Source organism: Scophthalmus maximus, chromosome 8 (genome assembly GCF_022379125.1).
Source record: "Scophthalmus maximus strain ysfricsl-2021 chromosome 8, ASM2237912v1, whole genome shotgun sequence".
NCBI lineage: Eukaryota > Metazoa > Chordata > Actinopteri > Pleuronectiformes > Scophthalmidae > Scophthalmus > Scophthalmus maximus.
This window is the reverse complement of record NC_061522.1, coordinates 3,112,522-3,132,500: the sequence shown is the minus strand read 5'-3', so window position 1 is coordinate 3,132,500 and position 19,979 is coordinate 3,112,522. Positions and strand designations below refer to the sequence as shown.

Sequence of the window (19,979 nt, the reverse complement as noted above, 5' to 3'; positions counted from 1 at the left end):
GGCCGGCTCCTCCAACGAGCGTGAGAGAGTAAATCTCTCTCCGCCCGCTCCCGTTTTGAAAAAGGCTGCTCGCGTTGGCAGACAAACTTTATTTCGCTGGAAAGATTAGTGTGACGAAACTTCACCCCGGGCTAGTCACCGCAGCGCTTCACCTCCGCACGCGCTCACTGCACTTCCTCCTTCACACTTTCTGCCCTTCTTTTCCCACCAATGCATGTTTCCAACTGCACAGTTTCCTGTCACGCTTCAATGTGTCACTCTACGATGACACCAGTCAACCAGTCAGGACACTTGGTGGCTTTTTCTCTCCCGCGGCATTCCAGACAGACAAAAACAGTTCCAATTTTGTCGCAGATATTATCAGATCTTTCTTTTGTTCTCGTTTGCACTCTGACCAATTTAAGGTCAATAAGGAGCATCTGAACTGTGTAGAGTTACAAGATTCAAAACAAGATGCAGACAAAAGTTAAACTTTATCACAAATATTATCAGATCTCACAGATATTATCTGTTTTTTTTTTAGTTTTCTTTTGTTTGCGTCAGCATCGTTTTCCAGTCTGACCAAATTTTACGTCAATTAGGAGCAGCTATACTTTGTAGAAATACAAGATTCATAACAAGGTGCAAAATAAAATTAAATTTGATCACAGATATTATCAGAGATCACAGATATTCTTAGATCTTTGAGTTTTTTTTTGTTTTCATTAGCATCGTTTTCCATTCCGACCAAATTTAAGGTAAATTAGGAGAAACTCAACTTTGTAGAACTACCAAAGATAAAAAAAATAAAATAATAATAATCTACTTTGACTATTTGCCAACAGTAAATTCATTGAAAGGCATTAATCGGACTGCACCTCTGGAAAACTACAGGTAATAACTTCACAGATAAGATGCAAAAGAAAAAAAAAAAGGTCTTTGCTTTTCAGAGGCTGGGATGTATTTAACGCTGGATCAGGGATCAACATCTCGGTGGCCAGTCAAAGGGCGGACAGCCAGAGCATATGATCCAAAAAATCGCGAGGACTCTTAATGCTCATATTGCATGCGTGTGCGAAATTCTTTTTCCCGATCGATCGGTGCCCTTTGAGCGATGTTGGACCATGTATCGCTTCAAATCAGGGTACGCTGTGTTTTTCAATACACACTTTGAGCAGGCTGCTTTTGGACGGGGGCCACGCAGCCTTTCTAGGTCTAAGTGCATCATGGGACCTCAAAGTTTTCACTTTGGCCATCACACAAACGAGAGGCTTGTTGGCCGCTCTTTTTGTTGTTGTTGTTGTCGTCGTCGTCGCGATTGATTTGTGGGATAAAAGCCTCCATGAGTATCACACTCAAAACTTGATTTTAGTACTTCGCTGACACTTTTAGTGGCGGCTGCTTTATCGCGGAGCCGTAACTGCAGTGGCTCCCTTGGGGGCGTTCAACGCAGGATAAGACATCAGCATGTGGCAGCTCATTCATACCATTGATTAGATGAAAATGATTTCATGCACATAATGCCGGCGCGCGAGTGTCTTTCTGTTTAAATCATATTGCGCCTGCTGTATCTGTTTGAATCTCCATGCATTGTTTTTCAATGTACGTGAACGCTTTCGGATTCAATGCCACAAAAAGCCTCATTGGCTCACGGTTTCCATTGGGGACATTGTGGCGTGGCTGCATTGTATGTATATCGTACCATATATATATATATATTTATTTTTTCAGTATCGACTGCCAATATGAAGACTTTCATTTTTACAGAATAAACAGTGAAGAAATAATGTGTATTTGTTTGCAATCCACATAAAAAAGTTATCCTCATAATTTCAAAAAATCTATATATTCAAATGCATTTGTGTTTTCTTTATATTCATTGTTATTTTGATACAATTTATGGTTAAACAGTAAAATATCAAGACTCGAGTTGCTATTTGTATCGTGACCGGGAACGACGCAAATGAACGCAAATAAGCACTTAATGATCCGGGCGGGCCGGGCTGCAATTCATTAATTAAAACAGTTACGAACTAATTTCACCAGTTCCTTTTCCCCTCCGCCTTTAATACCGGAGACCTTCTCCTCCGGGCGAATATCAGAATGCCGCACTTCTCCCCGCGTCTCTTTCGCGGCACGGTCGGGGGCTCACGGGTCACCGGCTCGGCGAGTCAGATGTCGGGAGAAGGCCTGCGTGCTAAGTGGCTTTCAATAATGCAGACCCGCGGCATGGGGGCCTCGGAGAAGGAGTGCATGCGTGAAACTGTCCGTGAGGGCGGAACCAGGGGTTTTTTGGGGCGTACGTGGACACTGGGACGTTGGGAAGACGGAGCTGCAAGTGAGAACGCGCACCGCCTCCGAGAGGCTCGCTGCGTGCGAGGAATCATTTTTAGGGTGTAAGAGGCGTGGATTTAGTGTGTTGGTGTGTGTGTGTGTGTGAGAGAACAAGGATTGAGGTGGGAGGATGGGGAGAGCCGGTGGATTGCCTCAATCCGTCGGACCTCATCTATAATTTAGCTCTGTAGCCATCGGTGAGGTCTTTCTCTCGCCTGTCTGTGAGCCGCCGCTCAGTGAATGTGTAATAAAACAGGTTCATTAACTAATGTTGCTTAACTCCTGAACTAGAGCGCATTCGCTTCTTGATTATCCTTTTCCCCTTTCTATTGGAGATCATGTCCAAAAATGCTGAATGTCACGTGTTTAATATTTGAAGGGGTTACATAAGGCACTATACGTTAGTGAATGAAGTCTGTTGAATAATTAAGCCTGATGTGACTCGACAAGCTTCGACTCCTGCCCGTGAACTTTTCGTCCAGTCATCCCCCCGTCTTCGGGGCCGGGGAACCCCTTCTCCCTTCAAGGGCCATTTCGATCCTCTGCAGGATATATTCAATTATTGAACACATAATGGTTTTGTACTTGTTTGTGAGGTTTTTTTTGAATTTCATCTTTGCTATTTCTCTTGCTACAGTTTTGTAAAGCTGGGACATCTGAGACTATCCTGACTTTGGTCCCTAGTGTTGGAGTCAAGCTCCAAAAAACACAGGATGATGCAGTTCCCAGAATGCAACACTGTTAAGCACACCGTCAAGCAATACAATCAGAGAAAAATCAAATATATTCCTTTTCAAGAGGAGTGAATATCAATAATATGCATCACATTTGTATAAGGAGCTGAAGTACACAGAGTATTTCAGGAGTAGTAGAAGTAGTGGCATTGTTCTGTGTTTTTGATTTTATGTACTTGTACTATTTTTCTTTGTAACCGTAAAAGTTGCACTGTCAGTTTTGCCTCAGGGGCCGTAAACGGCTCCCTCAGCTGAACTCTCTCTCTCTTTTATCGAGGCTGATTCAGCCGTTCACTTCCTTCCTTCCTTCCTTTCATTCCATTCCTTCTTTCTCTTGTTGTTAAAACACTGTGACACAAGCGGTTCACAGGGGCAGCGAGACCACGCTCAGATCCAGTTCCTCTGTTATCAGACGCCCCCCGCCCCCCCCTCCAGTCAATCTGCGTTCCATGTCGCTCATTAGGGACCGAGGCTCCCTGACTGTTGCAGGGGTCCTACTGTCATGCAAGGAATTATAATTTCTCTTATCTTTCTCCCAAATAAATCACATTGTTAAAACTCCTGAAACTGTGGCACACGTGGCGTTGTAATAATCCATGTCCGAAGTGAGACTTTCATAGCTTGATCACGTCCCTTAAAGGGGCAGTAAGCAGATTCTAAAGCAACACACGCTTTGTAAAAATCTGCGAATATTTCCCCACTGTCCGTTAGCTGTCGCATTTGGGTGCGCAAAGGGCATTCGCTCAGCGCTGGCTCCGTGAAAAGAAAAACAACAAAAATGGCGCGGACCGCACCGCACAACACCGCGAGTGCAGTCTGTAATCATCACCCGTCGACATCGAGAGGTGCTGGCGGCGCTGCAACTCGGCGGTTTTGGCCTGGTGGTTAGTGCGCCGGAGGACGCAGGTTCACAACAAGGGGAGTAATACAAGCTTTCGACCGGAATCGCGTACTGCCCCTTTAAGGGGGCCCGAACCCGCAGCCTCCAGTACGGGGGACGGGCGCGCTAACCAGAAGCCGAGTCATAGCGTCTGTCGGCAGCACGTCGGGGAGTGACGTTGACGGCCTATTTTACAAATAAAAGTGTGTTGAATTAAAAATCAACTACTGCCCCTTTAAACTTCCCCCCGCAGCACTCTTCACCTATATGCACAACAAATCGGTCGGCTGATGCATATTTTCTGGTAGTCAGCAGCCTCACTCTGCTGCCATGTCGACTGGATACCAACAACAACAAAATAAAAGATACAAAGAGCCAATTACACATCTGCGGCCGAGAGGAATCGCTCCCTCTACAACGAAGGTTCAACGTCGACCTTCGCCCCACTTCCAGCTGATGAACACGGCGCAACCATCACCGCGGTGATTCACTCCTTCATTCATTGTGCAGCATCCATCCATCCCTCCGCTTCTCTTTCTTTCTCTCCTTCCTTCGCCACACCCACTCACTTCTCCCCGACAGCTCCGTCCCGGCGACTGTTAGCTCGTCACTGCTCTGCCGCGCGGCCGTACGGCAGACCGGGCTGACTCATGCTGGTGTTTGTGTGAAAGCGTTGGCGGTAATGAGGGGGGGGGGGGGGGGGGCTGGTGCTCGGGCTCCATCGTTCTGACGGTAAACAAAGATTCTCTGAATGTCGCGGGTGTCTTCCCGAGGCGCGTCATTATTTTTCGAGGCAGGATGAAAACACATCCAGCTTCCTGTCCCCCCCCCCCCCACACCCACCTGAAGGGACAGTTGTTTGCTGCAAGGTCTACCTCCACCATTCGTAGCTGAAGTACTGAACTCATTAGTTTTTGGTGTGCGAGAGCTGGAGGAGTGCCGGTGGATCCGTCGGGGCACGTGCTTCACTACTGAACAGGCCTGTTCTGTATCTGTGTCTGTGCGTGTGTCTCATTCCTTCACCCGAGTGAGCGCACGCCGCAGCCGCTGTGGAAAGCGAACCTGCTTTGCACTATTCTATTTCTGCCCCCCCCCTTATTCAATCCATTGCATCCTCTCAGCTCGAAAAGCATTTCACAAAATCAGCCGGCCGGCCCTAACCATCACGGTCGGGCCGCCGGGCAGCTCCACGTCGTTCGCGCTCCAGTCACACGAAGGGGATTAGTCTACGCAAGCAAACACGCCTCAAAAGAAACACACTTAAGGATCCGCTGGCACACTCCTGCCGGCCTCCTTTTTTTAATTATTGCCAAGGAAGCAGGAAGGTGGAAGCCATTAGAACACGGCCCCATCTTGGCTCTGGTTAAGCCGTATGGTGTTTGCATTAGAGTCTACGCTCCCGGCAGGAACCGCTGAACACGTACAATCAGGCCCGCTGGCGCCTTTGTGTCAAGTATTGTTGCTGTGTTGTGCATAACAGGATATCGAATGCTGAGAAGTGGCAAATTCAACTCGCCCGTCTCTCTCTCTCTCTCTCTCTCTCTCTCTCTCTCTCTCTGTCTCATGCGACAAGGCAAAATGAGGTGTTTTTTTTGCTGCTGTCGGCGAGTTCTGCCACAGCAACCCGGGGAGCGCGAGCGCGACAGGAGTCGGTCGTGCGTCTCCCCGAACGCAGCTCGCTCGTCCTCGGTGTTTTTAGGCCGCAGGTATATGGAGGCACTCGAGGAGAAAGAAACAAGTGATCGGACAAGAGAGGAGAGTGGGGACGGACAGTGATTAGAGAGGGGGATGTGGAGAGTGAAAAACAAAACCCCCCCCACAAAAAACAGAAGCGGTTTAAAAGTGAGAAAAATAAAAGAAAGAGGACGTTCGTAGGAAGCAGAGAAGAAGTGTGACGGAGGAAGGGGGGAGGGATGGAGAGAGAGGTATAGAAACAGAGAGAGAGATGTGTGTGTGTGTGTGTGTGTGTGTGTGTGTGTGTGAGAGAGATCAAGACTGTAGACAGAGGAGGAGGAGGAGGAGGAGGAGGAGCGCTGGATGGAAGAAGACGACGCACATCAGCAAGTTGAACATGAACAGATGAAACACTCAGTTCGTGTAAATGCACAAAAACAGCTTCACGACTGAAGAGGAGGAATTATCCACAGGCGTCCACATCTCGCTGCTCCGACTTCACACTCACAACACCCTGTCGCTGTGAAAACACGAGGTGTGTGTGGTCAGGCGGACAAGCGATTGTGCCTTTTGAGACCGACATACCTGTTGGAGCATGTCACCATTGGTAATATTTGCCTACACGGGCGCGCGGCGTTTGTCCACTCCGCTTGCGACACGCTTGCGACACACACACACACACACACACACACACACACACACACACACACACACACACACACACACACACACACACACACACACACACACACACACACACACACACACACACACACACACACACACACACACACACACACACACACAGATGAAGCGAAACCACCTCCTGCATAGAGTCAAGTGTTCCTTCTTCCTGCCTGGCAAATATACGCTCTTATGATAGCACAACGCCACGGTGCAAACACACCTGGCTTTTCAAAAAGGAATTGGAGATTGGCACATATTGGTTTGCTGCGTGTTACAACCAAAACTCGCCCGTGACTCATCAGGAAACAAAGTACAATCCTTTTGAACAAGCCAAGTCTTTACATACAATAAAAGTGGACCTTGACTGTTCAGTCCTTAAGATTCAGTTTCAACAGTGAAATACTGACAAATTTTAGTTTTTGGGATGATACTGAACATACATACATACTTACACACTTTCTTCACTCCTCCTTAAAGCTACAGTGTGTAGTATTTAGAAGAACTTACTCACAGAAATTGATTATATTCTCCATAACTATGTGTTCATACATGTAATAATCACAGAAACCGGAAATGGACTCAGCGGTGCGACACCATAAAGTGTCCCCCGTCGGTCGCTCCGTTGGTTTGCGGTTTGCAACTTTACCACCAGATTCCGCCAGAAAAATTACACAGTGGGGCTTAAAACATTTGACTTAGACTTAACTTAAAATCACTATCACCGACGGCTACAAACAGCAACAACGATTCTCAAATGTGACGTTTTGCTGCTTTAATTTCTCTTGATCGTGCAATTTATTAAAAGACCTCTGTTCAAATCGCTTTTTTATCAGTTGACATATGCATTGAAAAATGTTTCTATGAAAAAGCTATAATCAGCTTAAAACAATCCTATGACATGTGGTGATTGTAAACCAGCTTACTGCAAGTTCGATGTGTTTGGAAAGAAAGAACGGGCTCTGAGATGATGAAAATAGCCGAGTTATTTACAGTGTTAAAAATTAAAAAGGTGTTTTCACCGTTGTCACCCCCTCCCGCCCCCACCAAAAAAAACCTGCTAGCAGAAAGTAATGACATTTTATTTCTATTCCCCTCTAGAGAAAGAAATCGCTAAGCCGCGCAGGTGCCGAGAGGAATTTGAGTAATCCAGCTGGGTTAATCGAGTTCTGCTTCTGCGATTACAACCTTAATGCGAGTGAGATAACTCCGAGGGGCTTTTTGCGACAGTTGCAATATGACCCTGTTGGGCTCTAATCAAATTATGACGGTGCTCGTAAACACGGCAAGTGGCAGAGAGAGAAAAGGGGGGAGATGGTGAGGGAAGTGCTGGAGGCCATAACGACACGCGGAAACAGATCTCGCCAAAGACAGATGGAAGAGGGAATCGGCAGAGAGCTGGCGTGAAAAACTGCCGACGTTACTCTGCCGGCATCTTGTCTCTGGACAGACGAGCGGCCGAAAAGCCTGGAAGCTCTGGGCAAACACGCGGCCATCTCCGTTCCCTCGGTCGCGCCCTCCAGACAAAAAGTTCACTGGATCAAATGTGATCCAACTATTTTTTTCCCCTGTCACTTGAAGTTGAAGGTTAAGGACAGAGGATGTCGCACCATCTAAACATGATCAAGCCCCGTGAGGCAAAATGGGATTTGTGAATATGGCGATGTACAAACAAAAGATTGGATTAATCGACTGACTAGATCTGTGAAAGCACAGGAAGCATGTGGGTCTTACATTAAATGCAAGTAATAACCTGCAATGTGATCCTGTAAATAAACTTCCCCTTTAGTTGGACACATCTTCATAAACTACAGTAAATCCACCATGTCTGGGAATCAGAAGTTTAGCATTTTATGTTTCTGGGAACAACAACAACAACAACAACAACAACAACAACAACAACAACAACAGCAAACATGGACCCATCATGACGTCGTCCTACCTTAGCTGGGAAGTTTCAAATGTTCGTGAAAATCGCACCGATTAAGCCTCATTTTGGAAATTACATCGAGACACATCACCTCGGGTAAAAGGGAAGAAAAATCCGATATGCAGAAGTATCTCTTACAGTAACCAGGGAACCTGACGACAGCATTAGAAGAAAAAAATTGCCTCGTATTTGCAAAAATGAGCCGCAATAAACATGAACAGGTCTTATTCCGCGCACTGCTGTATCTACTGTGTCCGGAACCGTATCACCGCATTTAACTCTACTGTAAGGCCGAGATATGCAAAAAGAGAAGTGCAGCTGTGTGAGCGCGGAAGGGAAACGGAGGAGGTTTCTCACAATAGTGAAACTGTGAGGCTGATAAACACTGTGCTGCCTGACTTGACTGGGTAGTCTGTCCCCCTCCCCCCCCCCAGTACTACGCCCGTGCCTGCAACAAAGAACCGTTGTTTTTTTGTCAACTCTGAATAGTTAGATATAGTTCCATGAGGTGAACCCAGCTCGCACAGTGGCGTAGTGGTCAGCACCTTTGGTCAGCAGTTTGCATGTTCTCCCCATGTGTGCGTGGGTTCTCTCCGGGTTCTCCGGCTTCCTCCCACAGTCCAGAGACATGCAGAATGGGGTCAGGTTCATTGAAGACTCTGAAGTGACCGTAGGTGTGAATGTGAGAGTGAATGGTTGTCCGTCTCTGTATGTGGCCCTGTGATAGGCTGGCGACCTGTCCAGGGTGAACCCCGCCTCTCGCCCAATGTCAGCTGGGATTGGCTCCAGCCCCCCTGCAGCCCTTGTTAATGGATTAAGCGGTAGACAATGGATGGATGGATGGATGAGGTGGACCCGACCTCCGTGTGAGTCTCCATGTTTGCTACGTCGTGTTGAATACGGTTGTTGAACTAAGAGGTTCCAGAATACGTCGCATTCGCGTCGAATTTTCAGACGCCGCCGGACACCGGGATGGAATCTGCGGTGCGCCACCAGAAGTGTCCCCTGTCGGGCGCTCAGTTGGTTGCGGTTTGCAACTTTACCACCAGAAAACTTTAGCTTTTAGTCGAAGTTCTACATGTCAGGATTAAGTTACAGGATGTGGAAGACGGGGAAGAGGAAAACTCTTCTGTATCCTGTGCGCCTGAAAAAACTTGGATAAATATTCACTGGCACGAAGTGATAGAGCCACTGATTGGTTCCAATTAAAGGCTGGAAGTCTGGACTTGTTAAAAGTGTTTTGTATTCTACGGGACCATTATCTTGGCACACGGGGACACCCATTCCTGTAACACCGCTCGATTGTTGTCCGTGCGGAGCGATAATCAGAGTTAATGTACCTTAAAGAATGGCCGCACCAACCAATACAGATCTATTAGTGTGAAACATTTGCCAAACAGTTGAGGAATACTTGGCTTTCGTCAGCAGAGGGCAGGAAAAAGAAAAGGGTGGAGCCGATGCTATTCTTCTCTCTTTCTTTCTTTTTTACAGTTTTGTGCAGGTTCAGGCTTTTGTAGTTCTGTGTAAATTGAAAATTAAGTAGTTGGTCGTTTCAGCCCAATTTTTCCCACAGTGATTTTTTCCTCTCACTTTGAACTTCTCTGTTTCTATCATGCAGCTTTGAAAAGTCAATAGTGATTATTAAAGAGTCCTCCTCAAAAAGCTGACACTTGCCGCTAATTAGCATTCATCTGCATTACCTCTGCCTTTGTAATTCTGATTCTGAAGTCTTTTTTTGTTAGATACAAGTTAGGTTACATATAAAATCTGAGCAAAAACACATCCAGCTGTATCGTACTGCACAAGCTGGGTCAGCTGACACTTGCTGTTGACTCCTACCACGTACCTCACCTCGCTTCTTGAATCCACAACACAATCCACAGAAGGGCCTTCGCACACACTTCCTCTTCTTCCTGACTCATGCTCGTTTCCCGCCGCAGGGAGAGAGCGACGGATTGCCTGGCGGGTTGCCCGTTGCACGTGCGAGAGCAACAGTATCGGATCAGGGGCCACGCCGCTGTCCGGACTTGTTCCAAAACGCAAATCACAAGGCTCGTCTCTGCACTTCACACGGCTCAACTTATCCGTCACAGGCACAGTTCAGGCTTCAGGAGGCGCCGAGCATGCTGGGAATTCAGATGTGTTGGCTCCGCACCACGTATATGTATTTAAGTAGTGTTGTGTATGGTTGTTTAAGACAGGAAAGAAAGAAAAAAAGTGTTTGTGTGTTTGTTTAGACAGACTTTGGCTCTTTGTGTGTGTGTGTGTGTTTGTGTGTGTGTCACCGATATCGCCAGAACATTGCCAGCAGGGATACCACACCCGCTCTCATGTCAGACTTGACATTTAGGAGGTTAATTTTAGCACAGGCACAGAACATAACAGACGAGCGAAGCAGATGGAAAGCAAATGAAGTTGTACAAGCCACAGAGTAAAAAAAAAATAAATAAAGATGCCAGGAAATATAACTACATAAAACCTCACTCCGCTTTTCCACGAGCCACGAATCCCCATGTGGCTTTAAAGAACCCTCCCGTAACCTCTGTGTGACCCGTCTGAGAGTAAAAACGGGTTGTCGTTTTAAAGGCATCGGCCTGGGAAGTACGTGGCTCGGGGGGGGCCGCATAAATGTGTGTGTTTCCTTTCGAGCAGCGACGCGACACACCGCTCCGCTCGCCGTGCTCAAGAGCCAACAGTGACTCTGCAAAAGGTTCTGACGGCTTCCCCTGCACACGGTTTTGATTGGGCACGGGTCCAACGCAGACTTCGATAACAGGATGCCAAAGAAGTAGAGGTGCAGGAAACGCTATTGAAGCAAAATCCACACACACACACACACACACACACACTCGAACGATGGCGTGTTTGACAACACATGGGTACAAATGGCCAAAAAAGAAAAAAGAAAGTGAGAAAAAAATCTTGCAATATCACCAGCGCCACTGAGGGTGTTGCACTCGGATCCGCCTCAGGCGTCGCCATCGAAGCCTGGCATTCAACAGCAGGCAGTGGTTTTTTTATTTTTTTTTAGCAGAGTTGGGATTCACACCTTCCTCCTGAGTGAACCAGCAGCGTTGATGTTGGAGCCACGCGGCTCTAACTGACCGGAGCACAGTTCAGGGGACGACTACAGGCGAAGAGCTCGTTAATTGCGGAAATGTCCTTGACCTCGGTGCTGTTATATAATTACCCCAAAGGTTGCAGTGAGAGGAGAGGTGACAGAGAGAGAGGGGGTGATGATTGCCGTGAATGATTAGTACATGCATTATTTCAGAGTAAATTATTATTTTGTGCTTTTTCAGTTTTTCCCTTTCCTCTAGTGTGCTATAGTTCTTATTGTGTATGCAAAAGAACGTTTAAAAGCCCAAAATCAGCGGTATAAAGGGAGTTCCTCTCCCCGACAGAAAACACTGCTCCTGAAGACATAACTGAAAAAGTTCCCAAATAAATAAATCTACAGACAAACAGCATTTACTTTTCAAAATAAAAGACCTTTTACAGTCTTAAAAACAACGGTAACAGAATGAAACAGAGTAACAGCAACTTTAAAACTAAATCAATCTAGGAAATAAATAACGATTCCTTTAAAAGTAAAACTCGACGTGCAGACACAGTTCAGAAAAAAATAAAAAAGGCCTCAAGTCATTATATTTATAGTAACCGTAAAAAAACAAGAATACGTTTCACCTGTGCGACTTTCAGGCGTGAAATTTATGTCGCCAAATTGCTGACGTGCTCTAGCTAACGCTACACAAAAGGAAATCACTTCTTCTTCAGTGCTCTTGAAACAGTTCTCGCCAGTGTCAGTGCAGCGCCACTGCGGTTTTGGAGAGGTGATGACACAGCGATTTTGCGTTAGCCGGACGCTAGCAAAAACGTCAGCAATTTTGGCGCAATTTAGCGCTGGGTGAAAGACGTGGTTTGGGATCTGTATATATATATATATATATATATATATTTGCTTACTTGCCAATACCCAATCTAGTATTTTCGATAGTATCGGAGGCATTTCCCAAACTAGTATCAGAATTGGAACATCTCTAGCAAATATTACAGTATTGGTTTTCTCTAGCCCATTTCTTTTGGAGTTTTCTGCTGCTAGCAAAACTACCATACAAATGAAGTTGTTATGCTGTTATACAACAAGTAAGCACATAGCCACACTAGTGTTTCTTTAGCTGCTACATGACGATCCACTCTGTTCACCAGCTGGCAGACGACTTCTGTCCGCCTGTGCCGTTCGGCGCCGGGTAGGAAAGTGTGAAGTGTGTGTTCGACAGATTTAGCTGCTGGAAACGCGCTTGATAAGAGCACTGAGAGTGTGAGAGAGTGTGACAACTCTGAAGTTCCACCCCCCCCCGGGGCTTTAACTTCATTGTCAATGTAACAATATCCACTGGTGCAGCTTTAAACGAAATTGAAAAAAAGCAACATGGTTTTCCCAGAAAACAAAATCCCCCGAACTCGGGTTAATCCACTAACCTCGCTGTGAACAATTTTCATTTGATGTAGTTTCTGCCCCCCCGAAAAATAAAAAAATAAAAACTCCTTAAGGAAAAAAATGTTCAAAGTCTGAGGGAGACGGTTTCATGTTAGTGCCACAAATGTGCTTCTTTTCATTGCCGCTGTATTGAGCCGGAGGCAGAAAACTGACAGGACAGACACTGCAAAACATGTGCGAATAAAACCAAACCCAACTGGATGGCAAGATACAAGTGATGAAAACATATCTTTTTTATATGGCTGAACACAGCCTTTACAAGGCCTTCGGAGTTTTCAGTTTGGTCCGAACCAAAGTTGCAGGACTGGAAGGTTCCTCGGGCCGCGGTCCAATGCACCAAAATGTGGTCCGACCATGGTTTGGTTCGTTAGCGGCGTGACAAACTGTTTTTTGGGATTGTTCGGACTTTCGGGTCAATTACAGGAAGCTGAGGCAGCTATAGCTGTCATAGAAGAAGAAGGAGAAGAAGAACCACAAAAAAACAATGCGGTGGCACCTGGGGAAAGGAGGAACCAAATATTCCATTGCGATTTGATCCGACGAAACAATAAAAAGTCAACTTGTGCATTAAAATGCTTGAAATGTATGAATTATTTTCTCAGAGGATGCGAGAGGACGGCTTCCTCGCCAAATTGACAACACACACAGACGTCAGGCGCGCGGCCGTCTGCAAACCGATCGAGGTCAAGCATCAGCGAACCGCAGCCCACGGAGGTGATGACGACGCGACGTAGGAATCTCTTTAGTGCGCTCGCAAAAATTGCAACGGATCAAATGTAAACAATGTGAGCGTTGGTTCCGCTGTTGCCGCTGCTTGGATGCTGCTGCTGCTGCTCGAGCCGACTTCAGCATCCAAAGGGCCCCTCAACTCCGCCGACCCCCCCACCGACAGCAAACACGCACCCACCTGCGCCCCGAGAGCTAACAGGAAAGGTCAGGAATGTAGAGGCAAAAGAGAAAATTGAAAAGGAAAATGTCAGCCACCCCGGGCCACTTGTCGGCAGGACGCGTGTCGGAGGGAGCAGGCGGGCACGATGGCGTGTCCGACCCCACGGAGAGCTGGGTAAATAACCCGGGGGCTGTCTGCTGTGTGCTCCCTCTGCTGCCGGCGCTCACGCTAATGCTTGCGCACACACACACACACACACACACACACACACACACACACACACACACACACACACACACACACACACACACACACACACACACACACACACACACACACACACACACACACACACACACACACACACACACACACACCCCTATCGTCACCCTTTTCAGTCTTCCACCTCATTGTCATTCTCTTTTTCTCCTCCCGTCTCTCCTTGACTTTTTTTTTCCTCCATCCTCCACTCCGCCTGTTCTCCTGTAGTCTTGCGTCTTCAAAGAAAGAAGTGACTTTTTTTCAAAGCGGAGCTCTCAAAGCGGGGCTACACGCTCCTTTCTGCGAAGCATTACGGCACAGCGGCTCGATGCATTATTCATTATCGTCAAATCACGGGGGGGGGGTTCCTCAGACAGCAAAACAAGACGGGCGTTGTCAGTGTGTGGCCGCTACCGTGTTTTAAGTCAACACGGTGACATGAATAAATCAGGGAGGGGAAATTAGATTCCTGGATTTCGGTAATGAAGTTGACGGCACGCTCGGGATCGTCTTGTTGTGCCGAAATGAGCACGAGGCTGAGGAGTCATCGATCAGCACCGTGCTCGCTTTCAGTCTCGTTTCACGGCGCCTCAAAATTTTTTTTTACCTGCAACAGGGAGACTCTGCGGCTCGATGAACAAACTGCCCACAAGTCACGATGTGAAGGCGGGAAGCGCGTCGGCGTGTCGGATTCCGTCAAAAAGAATTTTGCGCGTCAGCGAGGTTTGAACGGAGCAGGTGTGCAAACGGAAAGCCAAACAGCCTCAGGGCACCGAACCCCGGCACGAGTTCACGCTGCCGCCTGTAACGTGCAGCAATGACAGTGGCTGTAGTCGTAGTAGTAGTAGCTGTTCAGGAGCTTTCTAGCAAATCACATGGTCTTCATTTGCCATCGGTAAAACGCCAAGGTGAGTAAAACCTAAGGAAACTCCCTCTGCTGATGTGATGAAATGGGAGATCTCCATGAATCGACTTTGAGGTGAGATTGGTGAGAAGAGCCGGATGCAAAATGGTCTATGACAAAAAGGGTTTAGTCTTTTCTAGGTTATTAATTAACATTTCCTCGTTGTGACAAACAATGGCTCCACTGTAACAACCACCGAAACCCAAATGACTCATCGCGCCTGCTGCTACTTGTCTTGGTCCTCCACAATCAGACCAGAGCAGACAAATGCGTCACGGCGGCTCGATGAGCCGCTCAGGGCGTCTCCCGCGCTGCGGTCGCTCGGGGGCGATTGGAAACCTTTTAAGAAGTGTGTGTATGGTGCAGACTTTATCATTTAGCACATTTGTTTTTTCAGCTGCTGCAGATGAAATGCCGCTCTCTCAGGTGACACTTTGGTGAATACGCCCACATGCATTTGTTCAAAATACGATCACGTTCCTCTTCACCTGCATCGCCCGACGTTATGTCGCCGCATGTAAAAATGTGACGCCACGGGCTAGACGCTGCCGCTGCCGCAGAGCACGACGAATGCTCATTTCGTCGTTAGTCAGGCATCTCATCCGATAATCGTGTAGGAAATAGATGTGATGCTGTCAACAAAAGAGTGGATATCAGCGGCGTTTTTGGTGTGATATTGTTTGAAGGGCTGGGAGAACCAGGGGGAGACCTGTAATGATAGACCTCTCTGTAATGATAACCTGCCACCTCTTTATTGATGCAAATAAAGGACCTGGCTCCAACAGGCAGGCTGCCACATGGCCACTAAGCATGCTGACACACACGCATGGAAATTTCCTCCGCAACAATTGAAATGATTTGCAAATGAGCACCTGTTCCATCAGGCCACTCGGCTCGCCTCTGGAGGGAAATGTGAGGAGTGGCGACGACAGGGGACGACAGGCGACTGACTGGCAGCTCATTAAACGCTGGAAGACAAACCCGTTAATGATGCGGGCGACGGTCGACAAGCGGAATGACAATTGCTGCCCCCCCCCCCCCCCGATTAGGTAGGAGACGCCACAAAGGCAAAATAAATGACAACACAGACAGACAAGCAAGAGAAATCTCATACGTTCCAGCATGTATGAACAACACTGCATAAATTCCCATCAAGAGGTCCGACTGATTTCCTGGCGATTCAACATCATTACGTCCACGCCTCCTCTTCTTGACTCTTCATATTTCCACCAGCCGCACACGTGTGCGAACACACACACACACACACACACACACACACACACACACACACACACACACACACACACACACACACACACACACACACACACACACACACACACACACACACACACACACACACACACACACACACACACACACACACACACACACACACAGTTTCTCAAAAATGTTAATGGGAAGCTCTGTTCAGTAAAAAGAAAAATAATGCCAACACTCAAGTCGAGAAGAAAAAGCCCAACACCAATACAAACACAACTCACACACACACACACTGTATTAGTGCCGTGAAGACTTGGTGGCGGTGGCCGGATGAGACAGATTGTGACGAATTTAATTTTTTTTTTGCATTCGGGCTTTAAAGCTGCAGTGTATAATATTTACACGAACTTACTCGCAGACAATTTGAATATATTGTCCATAACTGTGTGTTCATATATGTGTAATCACCTGCAACAAAGCACCAATGTTTTTTCGTCAACTCTGAATGAGTTAAATATAGTTCCATGAGGTGGACCCGACCTCCGCGCGAGTCGCCATGTTTGCCACGTCGTGTTGAATACGGTTGCTGAACTTAACGGTTCCAGAATACGTCGCGTTCACGTTGAATTTTTCAGCGGCTGCCGGAAACCGGAAATGGAATCAGCGCGGCGCCGCCATAAAGTGTCCCCTGTCGGTCGCTCAGTTGGTTGCGGTTTGCAACTTAACCACCAGATGCCGCCCGAAAATCACACACTGGGGCTTTAAAGTTGGAACTGGACCCTGAAGGATTACGTTGTGCCCCGTGAACTAAGAACTGCTGCTAAAAGCTTTTATAATGTACAAGTGTTTTTTAAAGAAGGTTAACGTGAACTTGTCATTTCCTCTGCTTCAGCATCAGGCTCAAACAAGTAAACACTGAAACGATTGTGTTCATTTGGGTTTTGCTCCATTTTCAGCCGACACAAATGTTATTCCGTCCACACACAGAGAGAGAGAGAGAGAGAGAGAGAGAGAGAGAGAGAGAGAGAGAGATATCTCAGGATGGTTGTACCATTAATCCATAAAGACATTTCAAAATTACATTACACGCTCCAAAATCAATGCGGCGGATGGCTCGTCTATGCGCTTGTCGTACCGGACCATGAGATAAATTTGTGGCTAAAACTTAGAAATCGTGTGTTTTTAATCTTCGTCCTGCCGGAGAAACACTGAAAGACCATCCATCAGTTCAAGTTACTCGACTCCAAAAAAAAAAACTATTCTCGGACATTTTAATATCCAGATTTACCCCCCCCCCTCCTTTTTTTCTTTCCCTTTTTGCCATCTGTATCCCAGCTGCTTCACAGCTACTCTCTCTGCCCACAGGTTTCGTATCGAGAAGAAAAAAAACGGATATTGAGCTGTGAAGAAATATTTAAAAATGAATAAGTGAAAAGACCCCCGTCCGGATGACAGGAAGTAAATGAATCGACGACACAGAATCATTCCAATGAAATAACTTGAGAAGGGGGACATTTCTCATTCGGTGTATCTGCTCTGAGCTCAGTGACCTTAAACCTCCGACAGCGAGTCACAAACCGATAAATCCCATCGACCCCCCTCGCCGCCGCCGCCGTCGCCAAACTCGCCGCAGAGCTTCACCTCTGACGCGCTCCCGCAGCCCTGCACTTCGCTGCTCGTTCAATTTCCTGCTCTTTGCATTGCTCGCGTTTGACTTTTTTTGAGCGGGCTTCATTTCCTGGATCACTTCTGCTTAATCCAGCTGACTGTTATGAGAAGAAGCAGAAGGAGAAGAAGAAGAGCGGGGAGGGGATGGGGGGTGGGGAGGGCCTCAGCAACTGACGGCGGTAAAAACTAAATTCAAAAGGGACAAGTGAGGAGAGGAGGAGGAGGAAGGTGACTTTCCTTAATGGGGGGAATAAGTGCAAGCGATTCGGTGGGGGTGACGCGAGGTTGATGTCAACGTGGGGAGTTGGTGAGAAGGTCTCTCCGTCGCCATTGTGGATTTCAGCGTCTTCTATCCCGCCTTGTTGTGCAGCTGAGCATTTTTGTGTAAATCTCTGTGACTGCCGCAAACGTTGTCCCCCCCCCCCCACCCCCACCGTTTAGAGACAAAGACATTGTCTTGAACTGAAACGGAGCAAAACAAAACTCCCGCATCGCGCCGACGACGGCGCAGCGGTCCATCTGGTTAAATTGCGGTGCAATTTGAACACGAGACACAGCTGCATTGCTCAAATAGATAAAGTGGATCATTTAGACACACACACACACACACACACACACACACACACACACACACACACACACACACACACACACACACACACACACACACACACACACACACACACACACACACACACACACACACACACACACACACACACACACACACACACACACACACACACAGCCTCGCTCTTGTCTGGTGAAACGCTGCATTATGTGCCCAAGACAGTGAGGGGGGTGTGCTGAACAGCCGGGGGGGGGGGGGGGGTTTCCCCAGCACTGCGTCAGTGTCAATGAGTCTCTGAGAGAGAATTATGGCGATTCAAATGTGGGAACATCGGTATGAACGAACGAACACACACACACGAACCCACGAACCCAGGTATAGAAACAGAGAGAGAGATGTGTGTGTGTGCGTGAGAGATGCAGAATAAAGAAAGAGCCAGAAGGGGATGTGTGTGTGTGTGTGTGTGTGTGTGTGTGTGTGTGTGTGTGTGAGAGAGATCAAGACTGTAGACAGAGGAGGAGGAGGAGGAGGAGGAGCGCTGGATGGAAGAAGACGACGCACATCAGCAAGTTGAACATGAACAGATGAAACACTCAGTTCGTGTAAATGCACAAAAACAGCTTCACGACTGAAGAGGAGGAATTATCCACAGGCGTCCACATCTCGCTGCTCCGACTTCACACTCACAACACACTGTCGCTGTGAAAACACGAGGTGTGTGTGGTCAGGCGGACAAGCGATTGTGCCTTTTGAGACCGACATACCTGTTGGAGCATGTCACCATTGGTAATATTTGCCTACACGGGCGCGCGGCGTTTGTCCACTCCGCTTGCGCGACACACACACACACACACACACACACACACACACACACACACACACACACACACACACACACACACACACACACACACACACACACACACACACACACACACACACACACACACACACACACACACACACACACACACACACACACACACACACACACACACAGTTTCTCAAAAATGTTAATGGGAAGCTCTGTTCAGTAAAAAGAAAAATAATGCCAACACTCAAGTCGAGAAGAAAAAGCCCAACACCAATACAAACACAACTCATCATTTTATCAAATCACCTTCTTTCCTTCTTTCCTTTTACCCTCATTCAAAACACACGGGGAAAATAAGGAGCAACAAATACTGGTGGCTTGACTGTGGACACTAGAATGGATGTAACTCTGTGTCACTTTTCACAGAGCACAGTCAAATTGCTTCACAAAAGTTGCAAACGATAAATCCTCAGCGTGAGACAGTAGAGAACTGGACAGAGGCCAATTCAGATAAACAAGTTGTCACCCGCTTCGTAAATGCATCAACAGAGACCGCAGAGGTGTGGGGCGACCATGACTTCATCGCCTTTTTTGTTAGTGAATGACGACCGGTGAACCCTGGTCAGGAGAAATGAGTGAAATAAGGCATAAGCGGGTCAGAGGTCATTCAAGAACAAGATCCCCCTAACTGAATCCTGAATATGATAGGATTGTTTGTATCTTCACAAAACACAAGCGTTAGCATTAGCAGTTAGCGTCCGCGAGAGGACTGCGGGTGTGTCAGCAGACAGTTAGCATCAGCATTAGCAGTTAGCGTCCGCGAGAGGACGGCGGGTGTGTCAGCAGACAGTTAGCGTTAGCAGTTAGCATCTGCGAGAGGCGGCAGGTGTGTCACCAGACAGTTAGCGTTAGCATTAGCAGCTCGTGAAAGT

General features: G+C 47.3%; 1 protein-coding gene across 4 annotated transcripts in view; it reads right to left on the bottom strand.

Annotated features, from left to right (window-relative positions):
• mgat3b (beta-1,4-mannosyl-glycoprotein 4-beta-N-acetylglucosaminyltransferase b) overlaps window positions 1–19,979 on the bottom strand; it is a 54,378-nt gene that overhangs the window by 13,691 nt on the left and 20,708 nt on the right. The window contains exon 1 of one of the 4 annotated variants that reach the window (XM_047333616.1): window positions 8,228–8,548. The exons of 2 other annotated variants lie outside the window; for them this stretch is intronic. The gene's annotated coding sequence lies outside the window, so the exon portion shown is untranslated. Of the gene's footprint in view, window positions 1,749–8,227; window positions 8,549–19,979 lie in introns of those variants that run through there. One more of the 4 variants, XM_047333617.1, reaches the window with a different exon arrangement.